Source organism: Aquarana catesbeiana, linkage group LG07 (assembly GCF_042186555.1).
Source record: "Aquarana catesbeiana isolate 2022-GZ linkage group LG07, ASM4218655v1, whole genome shotgun sequence".
NCBI classification, from domain to species: domain Eukaryota; kingdom Metazoa; phylum Chordata; class Amphibia; order Anura; family Ranidae; genus Aquarana; species Aquarana catesbeiana.
This window is the reverse complement of record NC_133330.1, coordinates 320,473,199-320,495,550: the sequence shown is the minus strand read 5'-3', so window position 1 is coordinate 320,495,550 and position 22,352 is coordinate 320,473,199. Positions and strand designations below refer to the sequence as shown.

Here is a 22,352-nt window from a genome sequence, read left to right as displayed (position 1 = left end):
GAGGTCTGTGACGTCACCATGCACCAGCAGGCAATCTGATACATTTGCAGCTGTGTGTTTTCATATGTTTCTTTTTTATGTGCTTGGAAATGCTTTTTTTGAGAATAAAGCACCAAAATTTTACCGCACATAAAGTTCTCCTCTTTTTCTTTTTAATTACACTCTACTAAATGGAAAACTCTGAGCTGACTACTTGTGAACCGTCTTGTACAGTCTGGGAATACATCCCATGGAAGTGTTGGAGTAGTTGGATGGAGTAAGCTTTTGCAGCCGTATGTCCGTGAAATCAGGGGCGGACTGACCATTCGCGCACTCGGGCACTGCACGAGGGCCCCATGCCATTAAGGGGCCCCATCAGGGTTGCCAGCCTCAGTAAAACCAGGGACAGTATATAAAAATTTGTGTTTCTTTAAATATCCCAAGATTATAGCTGCCCCGCCTCTCCAGTACCTTTTCAGTGTGTGTATGTAAATTCTGTGTGTGTATACTGTGTGTGTATATTGTGTCTGTGTGTGTGTATACTGTATGTGTGTGTATACTGTGTGTGTGTGTATACTGTGTGTGTGTATACTGTGTGGCCCCATAATCTATTGCCTGGGGGCCCCATAATCTCCTATTGCCTGGGGGGCCCCATAATCTTCTCCTATTGCCCGGGGGCCCCATAATCTCCTATTGCTCGGGGCCCCATGAGTTGTCAGTCCACCCCTGCGTGAAATAGCCCATTGACCTAGGGAGAAACACACAGAGGTGTGTGTGCAGCGTGGAGAGTGGAAATCTACAGCCGATTCCTTGTGATAAGCATGCAAGACTGACTCCTGTAATTAGGAGTCCATCGTGTCTGGTAAGAGGCCATCTGGCTGCTTTTTCTCCCATCGTATGGATTATTGGGTCACATTTGATCTGCTATCATTTGTGCAAGTCTGTCTTGCCTCATTCTGTGGGACCCCTCTGCTTTTCTGATTGCCGTTTTCCATACATATCTATTTGTTTGGACTACATGGTTCATTTTATGCTTCCATGCCATCTTATAAATTTTGAGTGTATTTACGTTTTTTTTCACGTATTATTAATTGTGTCTTTGATACATTATTTATATACAATGTTGTATCACATTTAGTTTCATATCACATATATTAACCTTTTCAATTTGTTGTCACCCATTTGTTTCACATTTTTTTTCAATTTTTTTTCTTTTTTCATGAGTTGTTATACATGGTGTTAAATCATTGGTCACCCTATTGGATGCCTGGTGCTTAGGAAGAGGAGCGGAGGAGACACATGCTGGAGCGAAGGTCGCTACCGCTCTGGTGCACTTGGAGAGGAGCTGCTGCCTGGCAGTAAGTGCCTGACCACAGGGGGTCTATCAGAGCCATGCGCGGGGGGGTTGGGGGTGCTGCCAGAGCTGCAAGCTCCAAAGGGGGGTGTCGCTGTCAGAGCCCAGAGACGGGAGGGGGCAAGTGTGCTGTCAGAGCCGTGAGTCCCGCGAGTGGGGGGGGGTCGGTGTGCACAGTGGCTGCATATGATGGGCTCAGTGACTGTATTTGGTGGGCAGAGTGGCTGCACATGATGGGCACAGTGACTGTATTTGGTGGCCACAGTGGTTGCATATGCTAGGCACAGTGGATGCGTATGATGGGCACAGTGACTGTATTTGGTGGGCACAGTGGCTGCACATGATGGGCACAGTGACTGTATTTGGTGAGCACAGTGGCTGCACATGATGGGCACAGTGGCTGCATATGATGGGCACAGGGGCTGCATTTGATGGCAAAGTGGCTGTATTTGATGGGCACAGTAGCTGCATTTGATAGGCACACTGGCTGCATATGATGGGCACAGTGTCTGCATGTGATGGGCACAGGGGCTGCATTTGATGGCAAAGTGGTTGCATATGATGGGCACGGTGGCTGCATTTGATGGGCACAGTGGCTGTATATGATGGGCACACTGGCTGCATATGATGGGCACAGTGGCTGCATTTGATGGGCACAGTGGCTGCATATGATGGGCACAGTGGCTGCATTTGATGGGCACAGTGGCCACATTTGCAGCACTGAAGCATCAAGAAGGTAAGTATAAGTTGGCAATACTTATTTTGTTTTAATACAGGAAAGGGGAGGGGTTGAACAAAAACATCTAAAATGTCCTTCTAAGACCCCTTTCATGCTGGGGATGTGGCCGCCTTCCCGGTAAAGTGCCGCTTGTTTTAGCTGTGCTTTACCGCTGTTTAAGTGGCGCTTTTCGGCCGCTAGCGGGGTGCTTTTAACACCAAACAATGGGTTAAAAACTCCCGTGATGCGGCGTTTCCGATGTGCTTTTCAGGCACTTTTGGAAGCGCTGCCCATTCATTCCAATGGGCAGGGTGTTTTGAGAGTGCTAAATACAGTGCTCCCAAACCGCCCCCAAGGATGCTGCTTGCAGGACTTTTCAAAACATCCCGCAAGCTCACCACCCCAGTATGAAAAGTCACACTTGAATGAATGGGAGGTGGTTTTCAGGTGCTTAGCAGAGGCCATTTCCAGAGCTAAAGTGGCTGAAAAACACCCCAGTGTGAAAGGGGTCTTAAAGGGGTTGTAAACCATCGCCGTTTTTCACCTTAATGCATTCTGTGAAAATCATTTTTAATGCAGCAGTGCCCCCGAGCCCCCCTTATACTTACCTGAGCCCCAAAATTTGCGCAAACAGGAACGAGCACACCAGCTCCGGCTGGTGTCTCGTGTCCTGATTGGATAGATTGATATCAGCGCAGCCATTGGCTCCCGGTGCTGTCAATCAAATCCAATGACCCGGGGGCGGGGCCAAGTCATACATTCGGCGGCTACGGACGCCGAATGATGGACCCGGACGCCACAAAGGTAACCCCCCCCAGGGGGTTATCTGATGTGGGGAGGAGCCGCGGGAGCCGCCGGGGGACCCCAGAAGACAAAGTTCGGGGCCACTCTGTGCAAAACGAGCTGCACAGTGCAGGTAAGTATAGCATGTTTGTTATTTAAAAAAAAAAAAAATGAAGCCTTACAATCACTGCTGTGTCTTTAGATTGCATAGGAAATAATAGAAATTTTTGCTAAATGAAAGCTTTGTCTACAGCCCCATAGATGGAGTGTAAAGGTGCACAGGGTGCCCTGGGGCAGGGGCTGAAGTAGTTAAAAGGTGCAGAGTAGTTGTCAGTCATAGCATATGCCATCTGGTCTCACAGCGGCTTATAGTGGGCAGCCTAATGGAAAACAATTTGAAGCCGCTGACTGTGGATTACAATACCCAACCCGCTAAAAACTGTTATTACATAAATCCGTAAATGCCAGATGTGAAAACAAATTGAACCTCATAGAATGTAAGATATAATCTGTGTTTCAAAATCATACAACAAGACCCCACAAAGCAAAAGGAAATTTCCAGTAAGAGAAATAGGTAGAGTGTCTTCTCTAACCTCTCGATTTTAATACGCTGATCCCTTGACTCCAATGACTTTACCTTCATCTGCTGCTTGCTCAAAGCCCAACTCTGGGTAACATTTTTAAAATGAAGAGACTTCCAGCAGATGATAAACCCTTCTCGCCACCGCCTCCTGGTCCTTTAAGTGAATGTAAATGCTGGGAAGAGGAGGGGAACATTACGATCAGGTGACCTCTGTGATTGGCAGTCACAGTGGTCACATGATCAGAAAGCTCCTGATCATAAGTATGCATTGGGAATTTTCCGGTACCCGTTTTTTTTACTGTGCTGGGAGCGCTCTCTCAGCACAGTAAAGTGTATACCTAGGGCTGCATATATGCAGGGCCCTCTTTAAGGCAAGGCAAAGGGGGCAGCTGCCCTGGGCCCTGCATGTTGTGGGGCCCAAAGCAGCTGCCTCATACTTACCAAATATCCTGGTTTAAATTCCCTTGTCCCTTGAAGTTTTAGTCCTGTGCTGTGTCCTGATATCCCAGTGTGAAGTGCTGCTACTAATGCTGCCCTGCTCTGCCCTATTGTGTACGGATGACTCACCTGCAGACCCTGTGTTTACATGTAAATAACCGGCATTGTTATGTAAATAGCGGCAGCATTTATATGTAAATAGCATTGTCCGGCCACATTGATATGTACATAAAGGTAGCATTCTTATGAATATTATGCCCCCCTGAGGTCCTATCCACCATCACCTATACTGAATTCTGGCCACTGGGGAGGGGCATGCTTGAAAGTCCTGCCTGCAACTGTGGTCATTAAGCCTACCATCAGCCTGTTCTGCAAAGGTAATCAAATTGGTAGGGGGGGGGGTAGTGTGGGGTGGTCGGAGGTAGGCAGAGAAGGAATTACAGTTTGGGGTGCACAGGTGAGCAAGGAGGTAAGGAAGGTGGGTGCAAAGATGAGCAGATCAGGAAGAGTTAAAGGGGGGGAGGATTGGAGTGGAGAGAATGGGGGAGGTTTGGGGGTGCAGAGGCACTGCTGTGTGTCTGCTAAAGGGCAGCACAATTCTGTGATGTCAGGAAAGCGATTTTGCATGTGTTCCCAACACACACAAATGTGAACGCAGGCTACATGTCTCAGTTACATTGGTGGTCAGTGTAAATATTCTCATTACATTGGGGCTTGGTGTAGAATCCTTTCATTCACACTAGTGGCCAGTGTGAATGTTCCCCTTACATTAGTAGTCAGTGTAAATCCCTCCTTACATTGGTGGTTACTGTGAATGCTTCTATTACATTAGTGGCCAGTGTAAACCCCTATTACATTGTTGGCCAGTGTTGAAACTCCTCTTTATATTGGTAGTCAGTAAAAAAAATCAGCATTGCCATTGATCATACCCTCCCCTCCCCCCAGCACTGCCACTGATCCCCGGAGTTCTAGAACCCCTTGGAGTTTTCTGTCTATTGATGGGTCCGCTCACCACCCCAGTCCATGGTGTGCAGGCAGTGAGGAGATGGTGTGTAACCTGGTGGTGTGTAGCAACCAATCAGTGAGCAGTATTACTGTACATTAATCTCTAACAACCAATCAACAAGCAGAAACCATGTGCTTTAATCTCTAGCAACTAATCAGTGAGCCATAATGTGTGCTGTAACCTCTAGCAACCACACCGGAAAGCAGTAATGATATACTGTAATCTCTAGGAACCAATCGCAATCGCTGCCTGATCTTATACAGTAAACTGATTTTGAGTCCAGTTGCTTTTTATTGTATGTCTCAGAGCAGGTGGAGATGAGGGGGCCCAAGAAAATTTTTGCCCAGGGTCCAATCAATATTAAAGACGGCCCTGCTTATATGCAGCTGCTCTGCGTTAATGCTCACCCACCGAGAGTTCACAAATACAGTATCTCACAAAAGTGAGTACACCCCTCACATTTTTGTAAATATTTTATTATACCTTTTCATGTGACAACACTGAAGAAATGACACTTTGCTACAATGTAAAGTAGTGAGTGTACAGCTTGTATAACAGTGTAAATTTGCTGTCCCCTCAAAATAACTCAACACACAGCCATTAATGTCTAAACCGCTGGCAACAAAAGTGAGCACACCCCTAAGTGAAAATGTCCAAATTGAGCCCAATTAGCCATGTTCCCTCCCCGGTGTCATGTGACTCATTAGTGTTACAAGGTCTCATGTGTGAATGGGGAGCAGGTGTGTTAAATTTGGTGTTATCGCTCTCACTCTCATACTGGTCACTGGAAGTTCAACATGGCACCTCGTGGCAAAGAACTCAAGAAAAAAAGAATTGTTGCTCTACATAAAGATGGCCTAGGCTATAAGAAGATTGCCAAGGCCCTGAAACTGAGCTGCAGCATGGTGGCCACGACCATACAGCGGTTTAACAGGACAGGTTCCACTCAGAACAGGCCTCGCCATGGTCGACCAAAGAAGTTGAGTTCATGTGCTCAGCGTCATATCCAGAGGTTGTCTTTGTGAAATAGACGTATGAGTGCTGCCAGCATTGTTGCAGAGGTTGAAGGGGTGGGGGGTCAGCCTGTCAGTGCTTAGACCATACGCCGCAAACTGCATCAAACTGGTCTGCATGGCTGTCATCCCAGAAGGAAGCCTCTTCTAAAGATGATGCACAAGGAAGCCCGCAAACAGTTTGCTGAAGACAAGCAGACTAAGGACATGGATTACTGGAACCATGTCCTGTAGTCTGATGAGACCAAGATAAACTTATTTGGTTCAGATTGTGTCAAGCATGTGTGGCGGCAACCAGGTGAGGAGTACAAAGACAAGTGACACACTTGTCTTTGTACTCCTCACCTGGTTGCTGCCAAACATGCTTGACACAATCTGAACCAAATAAGTTTATCTTGGTCTCATCAGACTACAGTCAAGCATGGTGGTGGGATTGTCATGATCTGGGGCTGCATGAGTGCTGCCGGAACTAGGGAGCGACAGTTCATTGAGGGAACCATGAATGCCAACATGTACTGTGACATACTGAAGCAGAGCAAGATCTCCTCCCTTCAGAGACTGGGCCGCAGGGCAGTATTCCAACATGATAACGACCCCAAACACACCTCCAAGATGACCACTGCTTTGCTAAAGAAGCTGAGGGTAAAGGTGATTGACTGGCCAAGCATGTCAACTGACCTAAAACCCTATGGAGCATCTGTGGGGCATCCTCAAACGGAAGGTGGAGGAGCGCAAGGTCTCTAACATCCACCAGCTCCGTGATGTCATCATGGAGGAGTGGAGGAGGACTCCAGTGGCAACCTGTGAAGCTCTGGTGAGCTCCATGTCCAAGAGGGTTAAGGCAGTGCTGGAAAATAATGGTGGCCACACAAAATATTGACACTTTGGGCCCAGTTTGGACATTTTCACTTAGGGGCGTACTCACTTTTGTTGCCAGCGGTTTAGTCATTAATGGCTGTGTGTTGAGTTATTTTGAGGGGACAGCAAATTTACACTGTTATACAAGCTGTACACTCACTACTTTACATTGTAGCAAAGAGTCATTTCTTCAGTGTTGTCACATGAAAAGATATAATAAAATATTTACAAAAATGTCAGGGGTATACTCACTTTTGTGACATACCGTATGCGCCAGGTTGGCAGGCAGTGGTTAAAAATAAGAAATCAACTTTAGCTGGATACACACTATACAACTTTTGTTGTTAGATTTCTTTTAGATTGACCTTCAACTATGTAGTGTGAGGGCCTGCCGGATTGCATACAAGTTGAAAGTGTTTAGGTTTCACCTCATATTATATGGTTTTGGTAAATCTAATGGACAAAAATCTAAAGAAAGTTGTATAGTGTGTATCCAGCTTAAGGCTATAATACTCACTTTCAATCTTGATCTCTCCCTTGCAGTACTATGTATGTCCTCAGTTGTTCCATGTTGAATGATACCTGGGGGGGGTCACTCAACCTGGAAGACTGTGGAGATACTGTGGGAGCCAATTAAATTAAAGGATGAAGTGAACATCATCATGTCACAGCATCATGCAAGACTACCCACCACCAGAAGAAGAGGATGACCCTGCACATCTTATAACAAGCCTGAAGACTTTGGGAAAGTAAAAAAAAAAAAGGGGGGGGGGTTATATGGGGGTTGGGGAGCATTGGAAGGCAGGGGGCTGAGCCTAGAGTTGGCTATTGACTTAGAAATAATTGAAGCCATTGGATAAGCATGACGGCCAAGCATTTTCCCTGTGGGGTCAGCCATGGTGACCGCCATATATTTATATCAGTACCGGTTCGGGTTCCCCTTATTGTTATCCCATCCACCGTTAATAAATAAACAGCGGAAAATTCACGACGTGCAATGTTAACATAAACATCGCTTTGTCCCGCTGGGAGTGTTGCCGTTCAGTTGGCATACGTCGTATACACAACATTCTGCACTTGGCTAAGTGGAATAAACAAACACACTGTAATTGAAATCTGGGACTACACACAGTGCCAGGCTTGGTACATGAAATTATTATTTCATTTATATAGTTTTATACAAGATTGCCATCTAGTGGCACTATGTGATCACAACGTGATTTCTACAGGAATGGAATAAAAAGGAAAATTTATTATCAAATACTTACCGTAATTTTCCTTTCCTGATGGACTCCATGGCAGCCTACGTGTGGGTTAACCCCGCCTCCTCTCCAATGCTATAGGACCCCATTCCCATAAATGAGTACTCACCACTAGCTACTGCGTTCCGTAACTAGCCTACTCGTTGACCAATGGGTGGGAACTCCGTCTGCCATGGAGTCCATCAGGAAAGGAAAATTACGGTAAGTATTTGATAATAAATTTTCCTTTTTCCTGACAGACTCCATGGCAGCCTACGTGTGGGAAATAACTAGCCAACCACACGGGTGGGTATGCTGAACAAACATAAATTTTACTTTGTCCTATCGGTCGATAGGATTTGTAACCCAAAGTTTACAGAGGATAGTGAGGCAGGCTCTATACAATAATGCAACATGAAGGTATTAATAGAAGCCCATGAGGCTGCCTTGCAGATGGTATCTGGAGCCACGTGTCGAGCCGCTGCCCATGAGGCTGCCATTCCCCTGGTGGAATGGGCTGTCACCGCCTTTGGAGGAGCCAAGCCCTTAGCCCTGTATGCTTGTTGTATGGTCTGTACGATCCAGGTCGTGATAGTCCTGGTTGAGGCTTTCTTCCCTATATTGCTGCCTGAGTGAAGCACAAAGAGATGACTAGAACGTCTAAAGGGAGAAGTAACTTTGAGATATTCTTTAATAGCTTCGCCTACATCTAGAGGGTGATTTTCAGTGGACCCTGGGGTCCTAAATGTAGGTAAAACGATCTCTTGATTGACGTGGAATACCGAAGACACTTTCGGGTTGGAACCCAGCATAGGGATGAGGACTACCCGGTCCGGAAAAAACGTTAGGAAGGGTTCTTCATGACCAAGTGATGCAATCTCAGAGACCCTTTTGGCTGAGGTAATGGCCACTAAGAAGGCCACCTTTGCTGAAAAGACCTTGATAGAGAGCGGGGAGGGCCCCGTAGTACTGAGTCCAGAGATCCAGTCGAGGACTAATGGAAGGTCCCATTTGGGGAACCTAGGCTTTCTTTGGGGCTTGAGCCTTGATGCACCTCGAAAAAATTGTCTAACCAAACAATGAACTGCCCACGAAGTGCCGGAGAAGGCCGAAAGTGCCGAAACTTGGACCCTCAGAGAGCTGACAGATAGATGTAAACCTAGGCCCGTTTGGAGGAAACTGAGAACGTCCTGGACTTTTGGATGTCTAAAAGACCTGCCCTGGGGAGAGCAGAACTCCACGAATTTGGACCAGATTCTTCCATAGACTTTATTTGTACTAGATCTTCTCGAGCTCATGAGAGTGGATATTACTTCTGAGGCACAACCTAGGGATTCCAGCCTCTCCCTCTCAAGAACCAGACCATCAGTCTCAGCACTGCAGGACAAGGGTGCAGGACTGACCCTTGAAAAAGAAGGTCCGGTCTGAGAGGGAGAGGCACTGGGTCCCGACAACTGAGCTGGACCAGGAGAGGGAACCAAGGCCTGTTCGGCCAGTAGGGAGCTATTGTCACCACCTCCACTGGCTCTGCTCGGAGCCTCTGCAGGAATCTCAGCATGACTGGCAGTGGTGGAAAGGCGTATGCACGCTTGAACCTCCATTGATCCGTCAGGGCATCTGTCCCGATGGCTTGACTGCAGAGACCCCTGGTGTAGAATTTCTTCAGCTTGCAATTGCAGGGGGAAGCAAACAGATCCACCTCTGGATCGGTCTTGAGCGACAAGATCCACCTGAACGTCTCAATGTGAAGAGACCATTCGTTGTTGTCCAACTCGGTCCGTGATAAGAAGTCCGCTTGAGTGTTTTGGACCCCTGGGACAAAGACTGCCGAAATCTTGGAAAGGTTTTTCTGCGCCCATGATAGGATGGGCTCGACTTCCCACAGGAGAGTGGGACTCCGAGTGCCCCCTTGCCTCTTCACATATGACACCGCTGTGGTGTTGTCCATCCTTAACAGTACTGACTCTCCTATGAGGAGATGAGAGAAGGACTGAAGGGCACACCAGGCCGCTCGAAGTTCCAGGATGTTCGACCCTGGGTTGGGAAGACATGCACCCATCTTGCCCTGAGCCAGGTTTGACCCGCAGAGGGCTCCCCAACCGGTACCGCTGGCATCGGTCGTGACCGTCACCCAAGAGATGGGAGCAATGGAATGGCAGGTCAGAAGGTTCTTGCGCTGAAGCCACCAGAAGAGGCTGTTCCTCATTGTAGAAGTTATGCGGATGACCTGATTCTTGTCTCCAGACTTCCATTGTCGAAGGAGACCTGACTGGAAGGGTCGCAGTCTCCATAAGGCCCATTTTACCATGGGAGTCGGGGAAACCATCATGCCGACGACTTTCAGGCACTGAGAGGCTTTCATTTGCCGGACATGTAGGGCCCGAGAGACTCTGTCTCGAACCGTAGGAATTTTCTGTAATGGAAGGGAGATAGTGTTTGCTACTGTATCGAACTGAGCTCCCAGATATATTAGACGCTGAGTTGGGGTCAGTTGACTCTTTTCTAAGTTTAGGAACACCCGAAGTTGGACAGCGTGGAAATCACTTGTTCCCGATGGACCAGCAACTGCTCCCTGTTCTGAGATAGCACCAGCAGGTCGTCGAGGTAGTGGTAAAGACGTACCCCTCTTGATCTTATGAGTGCCACCGTAGCCAGAAGGACCTTCGAAAAAACTCGGGGGGATGTCGTCAGGCCGAAGGGGAGGCAGATAAATTGTAGATAATCCGACCCTATTTGGAAACGGAGGTATTTGTGTAAATCTTTTTCCACTGGGACGTGGAAGTACGCATCCTTCAGGTCGATCGATAACATCCAGTCGCCTGACTGTATAGCTTTCTGAATGGTCATCAAGGTTTCCATCTTGAACCTTCCGTTCTCTATGAATTTGTTGAGATATGTGAGGTCTATGACTGGGCGCCAAGAGCCCCCCTTTTTTTGCACTAGGAAGAGAGGGGAGTATATCCCCTGGAACCATTCGTCCTGTGGGACATGTACCACTGCTCCTTGAGTTTTCAGGAGGTCCACATAGGACAGCAAAATTTGTTTCTGATCCTCTGCCCGAGGGAGAAGAGTGGAGACGAACCTTGGGTGAGGAGTACTGGAAAAGGCCCATCTGTGGCCTGACGAGACCGTCCTTATGACCCAGAAGTCTGAGATCGAGGCCACCCAGACGTGCCGGAAGAGGAGCAGACGAGCCCCCACCCGGCCCGCCTGGGCGGGCGTAATCTCAAAAAGATTTAGCCTGATCACGAGCACTGGACGTTTGATTTTTAACAGGTTTGCGGAAGGATGTCTGCCCTCTGCTCCAATTCTTCCTAAAGTCCCGGCCAGGCTTGTAGGAGCGTGCTTCCCTGGAGCGCTCCGGGCTTCGTCTTCTGAACTGGGGCTTCTTTCGACCCAGCATGCGCCTGTCCTGGGGGAGAAAACCCGTTTTACCACCTGTGGCTCGCGTAATGGCATCGTCAAGCTTATTGCCAAACAGTGAGGACCCCTCAAACGGGATTTTACAACATGCTTGCTTAGAACCTGGGTCAGCAAGCCAGGGACGCAACCAGAGGGCTCTCTTGGCCGTAACTGAGGACAGCATAATACGAGCCAGAAGACGGATCAAGTCAATGGACGCCTCCCCCAGGAAGACCGCTGCAAGCTTCAGCTCTGCGGCTGCTGAACTTCCGGCCAGCTCTTCTGATACGCCCTTAAGGAAGGACTCCACGTTCTCCGTCCAGGCCTCCATGGCCTTGGACATGGCCGCTAGTGCCAGGGCTGGTTTACAGGCCATACCAGCGAGCCCATAGATTCTTTTTAGATCTAGATCTATCTTCCTCTCAAGCCCATCTTTGAAAGATACTGTGTCTTCTAGAGGAAGAGTCACGTTTGGCCAGACGCATAAGAGCTGCGTCCACAAGGGGAGTATTCTCCAAACTCTTTACTTCTTCCGACTTGAAGGGGTACAATCTGGAGGTTTTATTAGACATGGAAGACTTTTTTTCTGTTTTACTCCATTCTTCCTCAATGATTTCCTTTAGCTCCGGAAGGAGCGGAAAGTTTGCACGTTCTTTCCCCAGGTGCTTGAAGAATTTTTTCTGCTTGGCTGGGGGAGTGGAAGGGTCTTCCCACTTCAAGGCTTCCTTGATCGCTTTGATTAAAGGGGAAACCATCGCGAAGTCGAACCCTCCAATGACCTCCTCATTAATAGACTTGTCCTCTGAGGAGTCAGGAGAGGCAACATAGGGCTGGGAAGTACCCGGATCATCACGGGCCTCTTCAGCCGGCGGGCCAGACACAGTGGTAGACTGACTCAATGTGCGAGGTGCCTCCCTCTCCATTAGGGATTGCTGCACCACTCGTTTCACAAGAGACTCTAAACGCTGGTTTTCCGTCTCTTTTTCCCCAACCGCACGAGCAAAGCAACGGTCACATAAGGACTTGCCCTCCGGGACTCGTGGGCAGGCTCTGTGGTCTGAGCGGCTGTCATGGCGTTGGGAGCGGTGTCTTGAGGAGGAACAAGAGCGTCTCCTCTGGTGGGATCCGGACTGGGAGTCTCGTCTGGATGAAGATGAGTTATATTGTGGCTTGGCAAGGTCATTGGTATTCTGGACCGCGTTTAGCGGGTCCGACCTAGAAGGGCTGGAGAAAAAAGAAGAGGGGAAGGGGAGAGAAGAAAAAGCAGAACATGGTATCAGCACGACAACATTTCTGCAAAAATCTCATCCCCTCCCCTCACAAGCACATACCTTGTGCGTGAGGGCTGGCCACTTAAAGGCGGTGAATTGTCCATAACCTAGGATGTGAATGTCACTTTAAATAGTCTGCAGGGATAATGATCTAAGAAAACCTAGGCACCAAACATGAGAAGGTTTTTAGGAAAAAACTCTGCTTTTTTTTTTTTTTTAAAAGATGCACAAAGCATTGATCAACACATATTCAAGGCAAAAAGAAACAACTTCCTGCCGCATATATATATATATATATATATATATATATATATATATATATATATATATATATATATATATATAATGATATTTATGAAAGAATACTTTTCCATTATTTTCTACAAAAAAAAAAATTTTTTTTTTTTTTTTTTTTAAGAATATTATTTCCAAAAAAAAAATCAATCATTAGTCTATTCATATATATATATATATATATGTATATATATATATATATATATATATATATATATATATATATATATATATATATATATATATATATCCTTTTATATATATTTCTTTTTTTTTTTTTTAAGACAAGCAGAGGTTTCAGCCACTCACCTGGAGACCAGCAGGGATCCGCTCCTCCTTTCCCTAACAAGGGAGATCCCAACACAGCAGGACAGGAGGGCGGAATTTAAATTCCCCGCTCGTGACGTCATTATCTCCTACTGCGCACGCGCAATGGGAGACCACCGTACGGCGCCTGCGTGGACGACGAACGAACCGCCGTACTGCGCATGCACGAGCCAAGCCTCGCTCTCAAGGTGGCTACAGCGCAGGTGCCAGCGGCGGAGACTGCCGCAACCCGGAAGTGCCGTGGCGGGCTGGAACGCACGCGAACCAGCCGCCATGAGGGGGATAGGACACACTGGACCACCAGGGAAACACAGACTACATATAAAAACACTGCCATGGAGTATGAAATGCAGCCACAGACCTTGCCAGCCGTTGATGAAAACTGTCCGCCGGGCATACAGAGGCGACCACCCATCCACCAAGGGGAAACATTCAAGCCTCTTTAAGCTACTCGCCCGCCCATGGCTGGGCTTTTGAGCTGCACCGCACAGGTATGCCAATCCTGGATCCATTCAATCCTGATGCGAACAGCATGTGTAGGTCCATAGAGGAGGACAAAAAAGGAACGCAGTAGCTAGTGGTGAGTACTCATTTATGGGAATGGGGTCCTATAGCATTGGAGAGGAGGCGGGGTTAACCCACACGTAGGCTGCCATGGAGTCTGTCAGGAAAACTTGTTTTTTTTTTTGTTTTTTTTTTTAAACGTTACCTTTTTGCCAAAGGCAGGCACTTTCCTGGTATTTTTTTGCATTTTGCAATTGCCTTAAAATCCATTTTTCTTAAAGCGATATTAAACCCTCAGTTTTTAAGCACTTTCAGCAGCTGATTTAACAATTTACTGAGTATGCAGATTATTGATCTTTTTATCGTTGTCTATGTTCCAGTTAAGCTTGTGCCATGACCTCTGCCCCAGGTTTACCCTACTTGGGTTGAGTTCAGCCAACTTGGCTGACTCCTTGGCCACGGCCACAGAGGTCCACAGATATTGATGGAAGTATTGTAACCAGACTATAAAGAGTGCCCCATCTAAAGATTGCCAACACATAACCCAGCCCCACGTATCCCGATACAAATATGTGGCACACATTAATCTTTGATAGTTTGGTCACCGGCTGCAGCTGTGGAACCTTAAAGTGATATTAATATTATTGTACAGTGGAACCTTGGAGTAACGCGTTTAACGAGTGTTTTGAAAGACGAGCAACTTTTTTTTTTTTTTAAATCCTGACTCGGTTTGCGAGTGTTGTCTCGCAAAACAAGCAGGAGTCAAGGTAATGGGGTGTGCAGTACCGTATTTAGCCTGAGGTGCGGGGGGCCCAGGTGACACTCGGAACGGTTCAGAGACGTTCGGAAATACTCAGAATCACTCGTAAACACTTGCAAATACTCAGTTCCCGAGTGTTTCCGAGCAATCAAGGGTTTCCGAGTTCAGCCGAGATGTCCCTGAGTATTTCCAAGGCTCTCCGGCGCCCCCCCCACCTCTGGCCACATGCAGTATTGCATGCAATAGAAGTCAATGCGGAAAAAATGATCTTTGTTTCCATTTACTTCTATAGGGAAACTCACTTTGATATGCGAGTGCTTTGGATTACAAGCATTCTCCTGGAACGGATTGTGCTCGTAATCCAAGGTTCCACTGTACTGTACATTGAAATAACAAACATGTTATACTTACAGTACCTTGAAAAAGTATTTATACCCCTTGAAAGTTTCCACATTTTGTCATGTTACAACTAAAAACGTAAATGGATTTTATTGGGATTTTATGTGATAGACCAACACAAAGCGGCACATAACTGTGAAGTGGAAGGAAAACGATAAATGGTTTTCACATTTTTTTACAAATAAATATGTGAAAACTGTGGTGTGCATTTGTATTCAGCCCCTTTACTCTGATATCCCTAACTAAAATCTAGTGGAACTAATTGGCTTCAGAAGTCACCTAATTAGTATATAGAGTCGACCTGTGTGTAATTTAATCTCAGTATAAATACAGCCATTCTTTGAAGCCCTCAGAGGTTTATCAGAGAACCTTAGTGAACCAATAGCATCATGAAGGCCAAGGAACACACCAGACAGGTCAGGGATAAAGTTGTGGAGAAGTTTAAAGCAGGGTTAGGTTATAAAAAAATATCCCAAGCTTTGAACATCTCACGGAGAACTGTTCAATCCATCATCCGAAAATGGAAAGATTATGGCACAAACTGCAAACCTACCAAGACATGGCCGTCCACCTAAACTGACAGGCCGGGCAAGGAGAGCATTAATCAGAGAAGCAGCCAAGAGGTCCATGGTAACTCTGGAGGAGCTGCAGAGATCCACAGCTCAGATGGGAGAATCTGTCCACAGGACAACTATTAGTCGTGCTCTCCACAAATCTGGTCTTTATGGAAGAGTGGCAAGAAGGAAGCCATTGTTGAAAGAAAGCCATAAGAAGTCCCGTTTGCAGTTTGCGAGAAGCCATGTGGGGACACAGCAAACATGTGGAAGAAGGTGCTCTGGTCAGATGAGACCAAAATTGAACTTTTTCGCCTAAAAGAAAAACACTATGTGTGGCGGAAAACTAACACTGCACATCATCCTGAACACACCATCCCCACTGTGAAACATGGTGGTGTCAGCATCATGTTGTGGGGATGCTTTTCTTCAGCAGGGACAGGGAAGCTGGTCAGAGTTGATGGGAAGATGGATGGAGCCAAATACAGGGCAATCTTAGAAGAAAACCTGTTAGAGTCTGCAAAAGACTTGAGACTGGGGTGGAGGTTCACCTTCCAGCAGGACAACGACCCAAAACATACAGCCAGAGCTACAATGGAATGGTTTAGATCAAAGCAAATTCATGTGTTAGAATGGCCCAGTCACAGTCCAGACCTAAATCCAATTGTGGCAAGACATGAAAATTGCTGTTCACAGAAGCTCTCCATCCAATCTGAGAGAGCTTGAGCTATTTTGCAAAGAAGAATGGGCAAAAATATCCCTCTCTAGATGTGCAAAGCTGATAGAGACATCCCCAAAAAGACTTGTAGCTGTAATTGCAGTGAAAGGAGGTTCTACAAAGTATTGACTCAGGGGGGCTGAATACAAATGTACCCCCCACACTTTTCACATATTTATTTGTAAAAAATTTTGAAAACCATTTATCATTTTCCTTCCACTTCACAATTATGTGCCACTTTGTGTTGGTCTATCACATAAAATCCCAAATAAAATACATTTACCTTTTTGGTTGTAACATGACAAAATGTGGAAAATTTCAAGGGATGTGAATACTTTTTCAAGGCAATGTACCTGTTCTGTGCGGTGGTTTTGCACAAAGTAGCCCTGATCCTCCTCCTCTCGGGTCCCATGCCGGTGTCTTGCCGAGAAAGTTCCCTCGGCGGATAAGGACCCCCCTCTACTGCGCAAGCGCTGCGCTTGCGCAGTACGGATGACTAGGAGCCGCCGAAAATAGCCGAAGCTGAAAAACTCCAATCAGCTGTACACGGCGCCCGTGCCCTAGGTCCAGGTTCAAGCCCCACCATCCAAGTGGACCCAGAGGGGGAATAAAAAAGTGCCGAGCGCAGCGAGGCCGTTCCCGAAGCGTGGCGAGCGAAGCAAGCCCGCGAGGGGCCCTCTTACAGGCGCCGTGTACAGCTGATTTCTTCTCTATTTCGATTCGGCTATTTCAGCCGGCTCCTACTGCGCAGGGGGGTCCTTATGCGCTGAGAGGAACTTTCTCGGCAGAACACCGGCGCTCCTGGCCCCTCCCTCCCGCTGATTGTCCCCAGAGCAAGCAGCTTGCTCTGGGGGCACCCAGGCAGGCTCGCTCCTGAGTCGCTGCTCTGCAAGTCCATTCGCACACAGAGCTGTGGCTTGGACCCACCCCTCTCTTTCTTCATTGGCTCTCTGGCTGTGATTGACAGAGAGTTCTGGAGAGCCAAGACTCTAGTGCACAGTGCTGGAGGAAGATCAATCTCAGGTAAGTACTGGGGGTGGGGGCTGCTGCACGCATAGAATGTAAAAAAAAAACTTGAGTCTTTAGAACAGGGGTCTCAAACTGGCAGCCCTCAAGCTGTTGCGAAACTACAAGTCCCATCATGCCCTTGCCTGAGGAAGTCATGCTTGTAACTGTCAGCCTTGCAATACTTCATGGGACTTGTAGTTTTGCAACAGCTGGAGGGCCGCCAGTTTGAGACCCCTGCTTTAGAACCACTTTAAAGTGTATCTAAACCCAAGAACAAAATAGTAAACAGCTTAACAATCTTTAGATGTGATGGTTGCATTTGTTTTCTCATTTTAGGCTTTTTTCCTTTATTTTCAGCCTTGATCTCAACATCATGGAGTCTGCCTGGGATTTCATGAAGAGACAGAAGGATTTGAGGCAGTGGACACCCACAGAAGATCTATGCTTAGTTCTCCAAGATGTTTGGAACAACCTACCTGCTGAGTTTCTTCAAAAACTGTGTGCAAGTCTACCTAGAAGAACTGATGCTGATTTGAAGGCAAAGGGTGGTCACACCAATTCTTGATTTTATTTAGATTTTTCTTCTAGTCACTTACTTTGCATTTTGTCCTTTACAGCCAAGGAAGCTGCCATCTTAGCCTCTGTTTGATCTGCAGTTGCCATGGTGTTGCACATGTGATCAGTTATGACACCAGTCATTTGATGGCTTGACAAACATTGATTTTGCATTTTGTAAATTGAAAAAAAAAAATAAACAATTAAATATAGTGTTCTTATGTACACATGCACTCCCCTTACCTGCAGTCTTCTAACCAGTCTGATGACGTCACAACAGCTTCCTCTTCTGCCTCTATCAGCAGTGTGTGGGGGGGGGGGCATTCTTCAAAGTCTGACCACCACTGAAGCCTGGTACACACTACCAGTATTTTTTAGCTCAACCCAGCGGGCTGAATGGAAAAAAAATCTGGCCCCCACTTCCCCCTGCCAGAACACACCGGTCAGAGCTCGCAGGTGCCGATCGGCAGATGTTTTTCTGGCATGCCCCTGCAACAGAAGCTGGACATGTGGCCGGCTTCTGTCAGGCAGGCTGCCATACACACCGGATGAATGTCAGGCGGTTTCTGTTGAACCAGCCGATATTCGGCCCATGCAGGGCCGACGCTCCCACTAGGCGAATTAGGCAGATGCCTAGGGCAAACTGCTGCCTAGGGGGTGCAGCCGCGGTCGCTGGCTTCCCTACTAGGCTTGTGAGGATAGGAAAAAGGAGCCCCCCAGTATCCAATCAGAAGTAAATAAAAGGTGAATGGTAGTTTTTATTGGAAATAGTAGAGCATGATAAAACCAACGCGTTTCAGGGGGAACAAAGACTCCCCCTTCTTCAGGACTGCTGCTCTATGCTATGATGGATGGAGATGTGCCCAAAATGCTGTGTCTGTGACACTGGGATCGGGACAATTGCCGTGTTCTCCGGCAAGCAGCATGGCAATGGCATAGAGCATCTCTGAAGAAGAGGGAGTCTTTATTCCCCTGAAACGTGTTGGTTTTATCATGCGCGACTATTTCCAATAAAAACGACCATTCACCTTTTATTTACTTCTGATTGGATACTGGGCACTCCTTTTTCCTATCCTCACAAGTTTATCTGGAAATGACCTTGAGGTAGCAGCCCAAGCCCTCAAAAGGGGTCCACTGCCACCTTTCTGCCAAATTGGGTCTGATTCACCGGGAGCAGCAACACGACCCCACCAACACTCACTCACAGACTCTCAACTGAGCAAGTCAGTCCAGCGCGGTCTTCCACCTCTAAGAGTTCCCTACTAGTCTGGCCGGGGAACACGAGAGGCTGAAGAATGCCACCCTACACAAGGCTGGGGCGCTGACTGACTCTCCAGAGAAAGCAGCCACCGTGGAGGACAACCGTCATGGCTGCTGAGAAGGAGGTCAGCAGCAGTTTAGCCTGTGAGGAGGGCGACAGCTGGGGAGCCAGACAAGATGGGCACAACTGGGGAGGTGGAGAAGGACAGTGGGGAGTCCAATTAAGCGGGCACAGGGAAAGCTGCCGAGGAGGCTCTGACCCTATTCCCTGTTGTAGTCACCCACGCCCTAGGCAAGACTGCCGGGTAGTTGGGTGTTAGTCTTGCCTAAGACACCTCCCAGGGAACCTAGGAGCTCACAGGAAACGAGTAGAAAAACATGGCTGTCCTTCTGCCTGATGAGGACCATTGGTGCAGGACAGAAGAGGATTCAGAGACAGTATGTAAAAACTAGGGTTTTTTTTGTCAGGCAGTGAGAACAGGGGACTAAAAATGAAGAAAATAAAAAAAACTGGTTCCTCTTTAAGAGTAAATAATTACCTAATATAAATGTGACCAATTATTATTGGACGCCTGTTTCCAATAATAATTCCCTTTATGTAATTTGTACTTCTGGTTTCTCCAACCTCCTCTGATGGTAAATATAAGCCGAGAGGGACAGATAGTCACCTTCTGTTCCAGTTTATGTAAACACAGACTCAGCCGTTGGCTCGTTTACCAAGTCCTACTCAGCACCAGGCACCACCTTGACCGTTGTTAGGAACACAACGAATGTCCTTCAAGCCAGCTCTACAACGCATGGGATACATACTGAGGTATAGCTAATAAGAGGCCACCTGACATTGTCCCATTAAATAACACAAACATAAAAACCTGCATAAGTAACCAGAGGCAGAACAGTATAAGCAGCAAAATAACAATAACATACCTCCCAACATTTTGAGATGGGAATGAGGGACACCTACTAGCAAAAGTATGTAGGCATAGGACACTCCCCCTGCCACACCCCCTTAAAGGAGAATTAACCCAAAAAAGGTTAATTAAATCCACAAGTGCTTTTTTTTTACCACTACTATTCCTTTATATTGGCTTTTAAAATGTACAAATGCAGCAATTTAGAATTTGGATGAAATGTTTAGCACTGGGAAACACTTGTTGAAAGATAAAAAGTGCATTTTATATACAACTATAGAGATGAGACCAAAATGAGGGACACATGAGGAGGAATGAGGGACAGAGGAACATTGCTCCAAATCAATGACAGTTCCTTGAAATCAGGGACAGTTGGGAGGTATGCTAAATCAATGGTTCTCAACCTCAGTCCTCAAGTACCCCCCCCCCCCCCCCCACCAGGCCATGTTTTGGGAATTTCTCTAAGATAAAATAGCTGTCCAAAATACCAAATGCCATTGACTCTGATTTAAGGCACCTGTGCAAGATAAAGGAAAACCTGCAAACATGGCCTGTTGGGGGTACTTGAGGACTGACTTTGAGAACACCTTCCCTAAATAACACATGAGGGAGTCCTCTGCTTTAGTTAGATGCCTGCGCAAATCAGGTTCCTAGTGTTTCTGGGCCCCGGTGTTGATTGTGTATCCTGTTCCTGCTTCCAGGTCCCTGTTCTTCTTTTGTGTGTCCAGTTGCTGCTTCCAGGTCCCTGTTCTTCTTTTGTGTGTCCAGTTCCTGCTTCCAGGTCCCTGTTCTTCTTTTGTGTGTCCAGTTCCTGCTTCCAGGTCCCTGTTCTTCTTTTGTGTGTCCAGTTCCTGCTTCCAGGTCCCTGTTCTTCTTTTGTGTGTCCAGTTCCTGCTTCCAGGTCCCTGTTCTTCTTTTGTGTGTCCAGTTCCTGCTTCCAGGTCCCTGTTTTCCACATCCAGTTCCCACTTCCAGGTCCCGGAGTTCCAGGGAGTGCTGTTGCTCCTGCCATGCCAGGTACTCCACTCCTTCTACCTTCCTCTTGGTCTTGGTCCCCACTCTGATGAACTGATCTCTTGGTTATGGTCCTGCTTTGTTTGCACCACCCAATTAAAGGAGTTGTAAAGGCAGAAGGTATTTTATCTTAATGCATTCTATGCATTAAGATAAAAAAACCTGTGTAGCAGCCGCCCGAGCACCCCCCCCCCCCCCCCTAATTACTTACCTGAGCCACTTCTCTCTCCAGTGATGTCCACTGATGTCTAAGCCATCAGGGACACTCCTCCTGATTGGCTGAGACACAGCAGCAGCGCCATTGGCTCCCACAGCTGTCATTCAAAGTCAGTCAGCCGATCAGGGTAGAAAGGGGGCGGGGGGCCAGGTCGGGGGCTCCGTGTCTGAATGGATACACAGAGCTCTGATTTGGCTTGGGTGCCCCCCCATAGAAAGCTGCTGGCTGAGGGGGGCACGCGATAGGAGGGAGGGGCCAGGAGCAGCAAAGAGGGACCCGAGAAGAGGAGGATCTGGGCTGCTCTGTGCAAAACCAACCGCACAGAGGAGGTAAGTACATGTTTGTTTTTTTTTGTTTTGTTTTTTTTAAAAACAAGACTTTACAATTACTTTAAATCTGTCTGCCCCCCAGTCCCAACCTCCTGCCTGTTCCCAACTGTGCAGCAGGACATCCACAAGGAGGACTGAGCTGCTCCATCTTCACACAGACCAGAGGATCCTTGCATCGTTTTTTTTTTTTTTATATGTGGCACAAAGGCTTTTCATTGCAAGTGCAATTGTTTTTTTCATGTTTTTTTTATTAAAGGCTTACTACTGCATTAGGGCAGTGCGCTCTCTTCTTTTTTGTGTTTTTTTTTTTTGTTTTTTTTTAATACCAAAGCCCCAGCAATCCATATTACATGGTCCAATAGACTAATAAAACATGTTAGATCTCCTAAGCAAGATATAAAAGATGTCTACATCACATTTGGTCTCTCTTAATATGTAATTGTGTGTGTATTCTGAATAATTGACATTAAAGGGGTTTTAAAGATTTGAATTTTTTTTTTTAGAAAAATAACAAATATGTCATACTTATCTGCTTCTGATCAGATTGCTGGAAGAAACGTTTTCTGCACCCTGCACAGGGAAAAGGCCTCTCCCCGGTGTGAACTCGGTCGTGCTTTAGAAGATGAGGAAAAGCATTTGCCGCACACAGAACAGGAATAGGACTTGTCCCCCGTGTGCATGATCTGCTGTCTGCTGAGAGACGTTTTGCGGTTAAACCGTTTCTGGCGCTGGGAACACGAGTATGGCTCCCCCCCCCCCCCGTGTGAATCATTTCGTGGATAATGAGAGCTGATTTGAATAAAAATACATTTCCCGCATGCCCAGCAGGAATACGGCCCTTTTCCCTCGTGTGAGC

The 22,352-nt window shown here is 47.0% G+C and overlaps 1 long non-coding RNA gene across 1 annotated transcript; it reads left to right on the top strand.

The window, feature by feature from the left end:
• Nucleotides 1–886: 886 nt before the first annotated feature.
• On the top strand, nt 887–17,990 carry LOC141103769 (uncharacterized). Its single transcript, XR_012235363.1, has 2 exons — nt 887–1,337; nt 17,568–17,990. It is a non-coding gene; the product is annotated as an uncharacterized lncRNA (long non-coding RNA).
• The last annotated feature ends 4,362 nt before the right edge of the window (nt 17,991–22,352 follow it).